This window comes from Furipterus horrens, unplaced genomic scaffold (assembly GCF_987537825.1).
Source record: "Furipterus horrens unplaced genomic scaffold, mFurHor1.1.pri manual_scaffold_5, whole genome shotgun sequence".
Lineage (NCBI taxonomy): Eukaryota > Metazoa > Chordata > Mammalia > Chiroptera > Furipteridae > Furipterus > Furipterus horrens.
The window spans coordinates 111,082,789-111,092,613 of record NW_028327175.1 but is presented as its reverse complement, the minus strand read 5'-3'; the positions used below and the strand labels follow the sequence as shown (position 1 = coordinate 111,092,613).

The 9,825-nt window shown below is 40.9% G+C and overlaps 1 non-coding gene across 1 annotated transcript; it reads left to right on the top strand.

Moving 5' to 3' along the window:
* Positions 1-6,602: 6,602 nt before the first annotated feature.
* On the top strand, positions 6,603-6,733 carry LOC150009292 (small nucleolar RNA SNORA44). Its single transcript, XR_016511557.1, has one exon. It is a non-coding gene; the product is annotated as a small nucleolar RNA SNORA44 (small nucleolar RNA).
* The last annotated feature ends 3,092 nt before the right edge of the window (positions 6,734-9,825 follow it).

Sequence of the window (9,825 nt, the reverse complement as noted above, 5' to 3'; positions counted from 1 at the left end):
GGCCCCAAGGAGATGGGAGGGGTTTTGCCCATAGAATAGTGATGAAAAGCTTATGGGCCTACGTAAAATTTTACAAGTGGCTGCAATTAGTCACCCTTCCCACTGCCTCACAGGACACAGTCAGCAGTCAGGGATTTAAAAATTAGGCAGCAGGCATTTTGGCTGGGAGAGCCACGTATTTTGCAAGGAGGCTGGGAACTCCACGTGGTTCAGAATTAAGAGCTAGAGAACACCGTGACACAGGCAAAACTTCCCCTATCAGGCTCGAATGGTTGGGGGGAGCTCCTGGCAAAACTGAACTGTGTCTGGGAAGTAGGAAAACGGTATCTCTGACGTTTCTAAAACTAGCCTGGTTTGGCAGGGAGAGGCAGAACTAAGTGTCTGTGGGTGTTTTAAAGAAAATAAGACTTAAATGGCAGAAATCTGCCATTAATCTAAATCTGTATAACTTTTAAATAAACAATTATTTTTCTTTTCACCAAATTCTGGTATTGAGAGTTATGCTTTTGGCAGCAGGCAATTGAGCCCCTCATAACTGAATAGCTCGTGGGTCCTGTTTCAATTGAGGCAGCCCGTGGGTTCTGTTACATAGTGACTGATGGTAACTAGACTTTAGGGGGTAGTCACTTTGAAATGTATACACATGTCAAATTATAATATATTGTACACCTGAAACTTACATTATGTTATACACTGCCAATTTTACCTTAATAATAATAAAAAAAACCTTGAGTTATTTTTAAAAGCGATTTACCATTTTACATTCCCACAAGCATTCTATAGGACATTTTACAGCCCTGGCACTAACACACTAAATAAATACCAGAGGTCCCAGTTATTATGACAGCTTAACCCCCAACTCCCTTTACAAATGCCCCTGGGATGGAGCAGTGATGCCACAATTGAGAATCACTAGTTCAGAAGCTCCTTTGTTCCAGTGGTAGGCAAAGATAAGCCCCCATTTAGGAATCAAGGGAGAAAAATGTATGAACCCAAATTTGTGAACTCAATTTACAGTAACCCGAAGTACAAGATGGTTACAAGAATGTGAGGTAACTGCCAGTGGTACATCTTGGCTTGACCATGCACTTTGTGGTTCTTCAGTTTCTGAAAAGACCAAAATGCTCTTATTTAAAGAACTGAAGTTTATGTGTCATGGTGGTTAGAGCCTAGAGTCAGATGATCCATTTGCTTTCTATTTTCAACTTTCTCTCTGGCCCTGTAGCCTCCCAGAGCTCCCTGGGGTAAAAATAAGTGGTGTTCGGTAACCCTGAGCTGAAAGGTGGTACTTAAGTCAAAAGTACACCTGAACTCAGCTAATTTTCACTAATCACCTACCCCAGCCATGGATCAGCCAGAGGGGAAAACATCACTATGATGCAACCACAACATGGCATTGCAGGATGCCATCCATGCTCATATAGTTTTTTGATTTCTGAAACCTTTGTCCACAGCCCCCTATTAAACTGGAGTTTGCCTCAGAATCCCCTGAATGGCTGGTTAAAACACAGATTGCCTGGTCGCACCCCTAGAGATTCTGATTTCATGTAGCTGGAAAGGTGCCTAAGAATTTTCATTTCTAATAAGTTTCCAGGTGGTGGTCATGCTGCTGGTCCAGCAGCACTCTGAGACCCACTTCCGACTGGAAGCCTCAATTTAAAGTTCAACCATGGCAGTGACCTTCAAGCAATGTCATTTTGCACCCCCCCCCAAGGGGACAAATCTTGAAATATTTTGGTTGTCATAACTGGTGTGTGTGTGGGGGAGGGTGGCTGCAACTGGCATCTAGTAGGTAGAAGCCAGGGATGTCCCACAATACACAAGACAGCCCCCAACAAGAACTTTTTGACTGCTTAATGTCAATAGTGCCAAGGTTGAAAAACCCTGAACAATAGGGGAATGCTTAATGAAATTAAAATAATATTTTCAGAGGGAATAAATATTATGTAGCCATTAGGAAGAATGCTCCTTAGACATTTTTAAAACTTTGGGAATTGTTCCTGATATGATATGAAAAGAAAAAAAAAAAAGGATAAAAAGAGTATATTCAACCTGTCAGCTATTAGATTAAATTTTCTTTATACTTTATTACATACTTGATCTTATTTCTTTTTTTTAAGATTTTATTTATTTACTTTTAGAGAGAAGGGAAGGGAGGGAGAGAAACATCAGTGTATGAGAGAAACATCAATTGGTTGCTTCTTACATGCCCCAAACCGGGACCTGGTCCACTACCCAGCATGTGCCCTGACTGGGAATCAAACTGGCAAACTTTTGGTTTCACAGGCTCATGCTCAATCCACTGAGCCACACCAGCCAGGGCTATCTTATTTCTATGCTTACTTACATATCATGTGTTTTCATTTCCTGGGATGTAAGCTCTCAGTGTACTTTTGGAGAGCGTTAAGTAGTTGGTGGACACACAAGTGGGTAGACCTGATGTCTTGGAAGTATAATCAGTGCTATGCTGGTAAATGTCTAACAACTGACTCTATGAAAAGAAAACCCCTCATTTGTAGTAATTGCCAATTTCCATGGTGAAATGACTTCCATCATGGTGATTTCAAGCTCCCTTGTGATGTCACTAAAAGAGGAGTTGGTTAAGTGTACAAAGCTGGATAGCTAAGTCCATAGGAGCCGGCACCAGCACACCACTGGGAAGAATTATATTAATAAAAAAAAGGCTGGAAGGAGAAGTGCTAAAATGTTAATGGTAAAGCAGTGGGATCATGCATATATTACAAACGATTAAGCTGCAGCTTAATAACCAAATGAATTTAAAGGGATGGCTCTTTGTCTAGTTTATGTCCTCCAAAAAAGAATGGAATAACATGGCCATTATTATGATGTGGATCTCAATTTCTGGTGTCTATCCAAATTCCAAATTCCTGACAGAGAATCAGTTGACGCAATCTTATAGCAACAGTAGTGGGAGTGGGGGAATGATGCATATAAATATTCAGGGCACAGCGGGGCATATAGTGTAGCTGTTCGGGTTCTGAACTGCGTAAAGGCAGCACATCTGGGGTGCCCATTTACATCATAGACACATATGAATTTGTATAAAAGAATGTAGGTGAGCTGGGAGGTTTTGGGCTTCTGAGTCCTGAAGCGGCAGGGGAATAACCTTCGTTATAAACCCCATGGACCAACAGTCATGTACACACTCTGGAGAACACACAGACACATGGTCCTGTTATATACACACATGAGCTCATCATTTCTCAGAGGCCCAATTCTACCCCCTCAACCCTTGTGCTGAAACTGACATGGTTGTTTCATCTGGAGGAGAAGGGCACTAGGGTATTGAGAATGCTGGTGAGACATGTAAGTCCTAGGATGTCTTCAAGTATGTAAAAATGAGGGCACGTTTGACCCTCAACCAAGACTGTTGCCCACGTGGCCACAGTAAAGTACTTAGAACAACAGAATTTGAGATATTCAAGAGAATTAAAAACATATGTTCACACAAAAACTTGTACACAAATACTCATAGCAGCCTTATTCATCATAGCCTCCAAAGTGGAAACAACCCAAATATCCATCGATGGATGAATGGATAAGCAAAATGTGGTCTATCCATACAATGGAATATTATTCAACCATAAAAAATGAAGTACTGATGTACATGCTACAACATATATAAATTTCAAAAACATTATGATCAATGAAAGAAGTCAGAGCTAAAAGGCTACTTGTTTTATGATTTCATTTCTATGAAATATCCAGAATAGCAGATCCATAGGTAGAAAGTAGAAGAGTGGTTCCCAGAGGATGGGGGTAGGAGAAACGGGTAGTGGCTTCTAATGGGCATGGGGATTCTTATAAGGGTCATGAAAATGTTCTCGAATTAGATAGTGGAGATAGTTGCCCAACATAGCGAATATACTAAAACCACTGACCTGTACACTTTAAAACAGTGGATTTAACAGTGTATGTATTATATATGAGGAAGGTGTATTTTGTTCTAGTTTGCACATAGGCTGGAAGCATATGGATTGATGGTGGTCCCCAAAAGAAGGGTTCTAGGAGTTCATCTTGGTGACCTACGCATGGGATGGTGGCAGGAGTAAGCTTCTCTTCTGGATAGACACTGTGTGGCAGAGACGGTTAGCGCCTGCTGGTATCTTCGTGGCATTCACTATACCTATGAATGTCATCCCTCTGTTAGCACCTATGGTACTTTGACTGATGCCATGCTCTGGCTGCAGAAATGTGCTGAACCTGCTCATGGGGTGGCTGGAAATGCTGGGACATTACCGTCACCCACCCAATCTCAACCAATGATAGACAGAATCCCAGCTTCCTCATTCCTGGAGATCCTTCAAGAGATTGAACCCCAGCTGCCCATTAATGCACCCTAAGTTGGCTCCTCTCCTTCCCTGCTTCCCTTCTCTGTTCTGGGGTCACTTCCCAAATCAACTACCTGCTCTCTGATCCTTGTTTCAGGTTCTGCTTCTGGGAGAACCCAACTTAGGTATTCAAAAAATTCTTTTCATAGTAGAGACATTATTTTTTTCATCAGAAAATAAACATTTTTTTCAAGTCTTGAGATATCTAAGAGCAATCACCTCATCTCTGGAAGAACATTCTGGCTGAAGGAGAGGTTGAAGGTATTTATCTAGTGCCCGCTATGTGCCAGGGACTGTTCTAGGGACTGGAGATGTAGAGATAAACAGGGCAGCAGGCAGACATGTCCTCTGCCCTTATGGAACACTCTAGTAAAGGGATATGGACAAGCAAGTAAGAAGATGAGTATATCTTGTTCATCCCAAGATTGGTAAGCACTATGAAGAGAAATCTGGGTGAAGTGGTAAAAAGTGATGCGGGTCTGATTGGCCTCGCTGGTCAGGGAGGGCTGCTTCAAGGAAGTGACATTTAAATGGAAACCTGAATGACAAGAAGGACCTGACAGAGGCTAGAACCTGTGTTGTGAGAACAGCCAAAAGTGCCTTTATTCAAGATGCAGTTTGTGGACCAGCGACCTTGGCATTGCTAGTTGCTTGTTGGAAATGCAGACTCTCAGGTCCCAGAGCAGATCAACAGAACCAGACTGCATTTGGACATGATTCCCAGGTGATTCGTGTGAGAATCACAGAGCAGTGCATCTCTGTGTGACTGCTGTTTCAGGATGCAGGCTGCAGTCAGGAGTGTGACTCTGTTATGCAGGCATCTTGCCTAATGAGAAGCTAGTTTTCTTGCGACACCTGCGTTGGCAAACAGACCTGAGCCTTTTTGTTTTCAGAGCTGTGCCACTTTTAAAACATTTTTCAGGAAAATCAAGGATTCATTTAGCAGCCAAAAGGGGGAGACATGAGAAACACAGTATATTATGAGGCGCCTTTCATGGTGATCACTATTGTGCTGAAGTGTGCCTCCAAACCAGGCTGAGTACCATTGACAAAGTTGCATCAGGGTGGGAAGGCTATAGGCAGTCTTTCTGAAAATGCATTTAATTGCCTGTGATTCACCCCTCACATGACAAGCAGGATGAGAGACTACCTTTTTAACCTGAGTACTGCATTACCTGATAACCCGCAGCAATTTGCAGCTATAGTTCCAGGCTGAGGATTAGCCATAGAAGGAATACGCTGTTATATTGGGGAAAGGTTGCATAAACAGTGGGTAAAAGCAAAGTGAAAGCACACATAAAAAAGGAAAAACCCCTCAAATCTCCCCAAACTACAGAGTACAGTATTACATTTACTTAGCACTGTGCAAATAATCATGAGCATTACATTATATAATGACTAATGAATTGTGTTCAGCTGTTGGTACAGAGACCTGACCACAGTTGCTTATATAAACCAGAGGTTTATTCCCTCTACTTAAATAAAAGTAAGTCTAGAGAAAGCCCAGAGATGTTCACAAATTCATTGGAGACTTCCTCCTTTCTGTTCCACCATCCTTAGCATATGGCTTCCTTCCTCAAGGTTACCTCATGGTCAAAGATGGCTGCTACAGCCCTTGCTATTTTGTTTGTGTTCCAAGCAACAGGAAGAAGGAAGTAGCAAGAGCAAGAGAGCATGCCAAGTCAGTTCCCCTTAAATAGCTTTCCTGGAAACCCCACCCAATGACTTCCTTTTATTATTTCATAATCCTCCCTCAATTGCAAAGGAGGCTGGGAAATGTAGTCCTTAAGCTGGGTTCATGGTCCTCTTGAATACAAGTTAGGCTCTGTTAGTAAAGAATACTTGTGGAATGGATTGGGGATGGGTGAATGTGAAAGAGGGTATGGGGGAATAAGTGGTAATGGAAAAAATATAATTAAAAATAACGTAAAAAATTAAAAAAAAAAAACTTGTGGAATGGATATGGGGAAGGGACCTGGCTAACTCTGTTATGGATATAATATTCCATTATATACTCAGTTTTGAGAAACTCTTAGGAAAATTTCTCCCATGAAATCTTAAATTCTTTGACCCTTCTGGACAAAAGTTTTTTCTATCTCACAGATAATAGAGTCGGAGTATTTCCTATTGTTTTTTAAAGCTGGTAGAATTTACTTGCCCAAGGTAAGCTTTATTTTATAAGAAGAGTAGAAGAACATAAGCCTTACAATTTCTGCTAAAAATCTCATCCTTTAAAATTTAACCATGTTTCAGCATGTTTCCAAGGGCTGTGGCTGGTTGTAGCCACGGGATCTCCAACTGCATGCGAGAGCAACCTGGAGAGACTTTGACAGCACAGGTCAGCATAATACCTGCAGCTGCCACTTGCCTTTCCTATAATATAAAAATAAAAATAAAAAATAAAAAAATAAAATTTAACCATGTTTGTGCTGTATTTTTATTTAAATAGAGTTTAGAGAGAAATGTGTCCTTCAGTTTACCAAATGAGGCAAGAGAGTTTTGACTGGGTTCAATCATAAGCTTGCCATTTCTGTCCCAGGAAAGGAAGTAAAAAGAGATAAGAACACATCTCTTTTCCCACTCGCTCCCATACTTGCCAGAACAGTCACCTTGTTGTCATTGTACAAGATGACTGTGGAAGGTGAGTGGTGGACCCTCTGGGTCTACTATCATCTCCAGGTGAGCCATGCCACCTTTAAAGTCTAAAGCTGTATGAACAGTCAAAGAATTTCACCTTCAGTAGAGAGCTGGATGCAGCATTGGTAAGATCTAGATGTCGTGGTTTTAAAATATGTCCCCAAATTCTGTGACATTCCTCCCTTCAAAAGGTGGAGCCTAATTCCCCCTTTCCCCGCTCCCTTTTGAATGTGGCCTAGACTTAGTGCCTTGCTTCAAAGGAATAGAATGTGGTCGAATGATGCTGTATAGAGTTCCGAGGCCAGATCATAAAAAGGATGGCTTCTGCCTGGTGTTGTCTCTCAGTTCACTCACTCTGAATGAAGCCAGCCAACATGTCTTGAGGACACTCAGGTAGCCTCTGGAGGACCTGGGAACTCACATCAACAGCCAGCATTAACTTGCCAGCCATGTGAGTGGTGCTATCTTGGAAGTGGATCCTCCAGCCTGAGTTAAGACTTCAGATGACTGCAGGCCTGGCCAACAACTTGATTATAACCTCATGAGAGACCTCCTATGTCAGAACACCCAACAGAGCTGCTCCTGAATTTTTGTTGTTTATTATTGTTTTATACCACTAAGTTTGGTTTGCTACACAGATAACTAATACACTGAACATTAAATATTATGAGAGGAAATAAATGGAGAGAGCTATTCCTTGGCTGGTTTCTGTCTCTAGGTTTTTGCCTCTAGGTTTCCTGAAGCCTCTCATTTGTGATTAAAATAATCAAGTGGGCCCTGGCTGATGTGGCTCAGTTGGTTGGAGCATTGGCCTGTAAACTGAAAGGTTGCAGGTTCGATTCCCAGTCAGGGTACATGCCTGGGTTGTGCTTTCAATCCCTGGTCAGGGTGCGTACGAGAGGCCACCGATCAATGTTTCTCTCTCTCTTCCTCCCTTCCCCTCTCTCTGAAATCAATAAGCATGTCCTCAGGTAAAGATAAATAAAATAATAATCAGTAAGTGGATGGTCCAGGGTAGAGGAAAAAAATCATATTTGATTCCAGAACATCTGAAAATAGCTTAGCCACCCCATGATGAGGTAATTACATGAGTACTACACTTGACGAAACAGAGGAATTTTGAAAATACAGATTCCAGAGCCCTACTTCTGGGGACCTGATTCCATAGCTTTGATTGGGCCCCAAGGACCGATATTTCTAAAAAGCCCCAGGTAATTCTGAGGAGCAACAATTCACATATTCTAGAACCATATCTAGGCTATTACAAAGCCCATTCTCCTGATTTTGGGAGAATTTTCTAGAGGAAAGCATTCTGCTCAGCTTTAGGTTAGCTATACCTCATTGTTCATTCCATCATCCCAGCTCACTGAAGGATCAGATGGTGGACTAGGAATATGCGACTTTTCAGTGATAACGTTTGGATTTTTTCCTCTCTAAGGGACCTTCTCACAGTCATCCCCTTCTTGCTGCCCTTGCTTCAGCAAGGCATGGGGATTCTGGAGACAGACTGCCTGAGCTTCTATCCTGGTTGTCTTGCCTACAGGCCATGTGGTTTTACATGAGTTATTTAACCTCTCTAAGTCTTGGTCTCCTCATCTTAAAATTGATGGATATGGATCAGGGTTTCTCAACTTCAGTACTACTGACATTTGGGCCAGATAATCCTTTGCTGTGGAGTTGTTCTGTGCATTGTAGGATGTTTAGCAGCATCCCCGGACTTACCCACTAGATTACAGTAGCACTGCCTCCCCCCTCACTATGACAACCAAACGTTCTTCATGGAGTAAAGTTGCCCCCAATTAAGAACCACTCATCTTCATTTTAACCCATTCCGGAATAAATGGAAACTTCCTGTGTTAAAAAAAAAAAAAAAAAAAAAAAAAGAACCACTCATCTAAGTCACTTAATTCTGGGCATATTGCTTACTAAATGATAATCATGATTATTTTCTCTTTTCAGATTGCAACACTAGTAGATTTAAGCAATGTTTTGTTTCCTGTGTTTTTTTAAAAGACGCTACTTGCATTTTTGTGGCAAAATAATTTTTTTAATTTAGGAAAAATGGTGAATCAAATATTATGTGAATTTTAGCTCACTTAAAAAAGGTATGTGAGCATCAGCAGCAAAAGAAAAAATAGCTAGATTGTACTATTAAAATTTCTACCTTTTGTGCTTTCAAGGATGCCATTAATAAAGCGAAGAGATAAGTCACAGAATGGGAGAACATATTTGCAAATCATATGTCTGATAAGAGACTGGTATCTAGAATATATAAGGAAATGTGAAACTCAGTAATACAAAGACAACCCAGTTAAGAAATGGGCACAGGACTTCAATGGCTGGAAGAAAAATAAATGACCAATAAGCACATAAAAAGATGCAGGCTATCAAAGGGGAAGCAGTGTGTAACTTCTGATGTTGTGTAGCAAAATGGATAAATTGTATTCTTTCCTCTGCCAAAACTTAAATGTGCAGAACTGGCCTTCTTGTATTCCACTGCAAGATAATTGGAATGCAGGACTTGACTTCATGTCAGCATTGGTCCTAAACTTGGACAGGTAATTATTAAAATATAAACAAAAACAAAACCATTGCTCTTATTTAAACATGTTTGTTCATTTGTATGCTGCTGAACCTTAAAATAAAAGATTTTTTTTGTCTTGTTCTTTGTATTGCTTTTTTTTACTTACAATATTATTTTACTTTCCTAATTGGCCCTTGAGTCTAACTTTGGCCTTTCCTGGCAGTAATTAATCTTTGAGTCCATTTTGCTGCCTCTGTGATGAATGCATGCATTATCACAGAAAAGCTACTGGTAGCATGCATTCTCTTAATA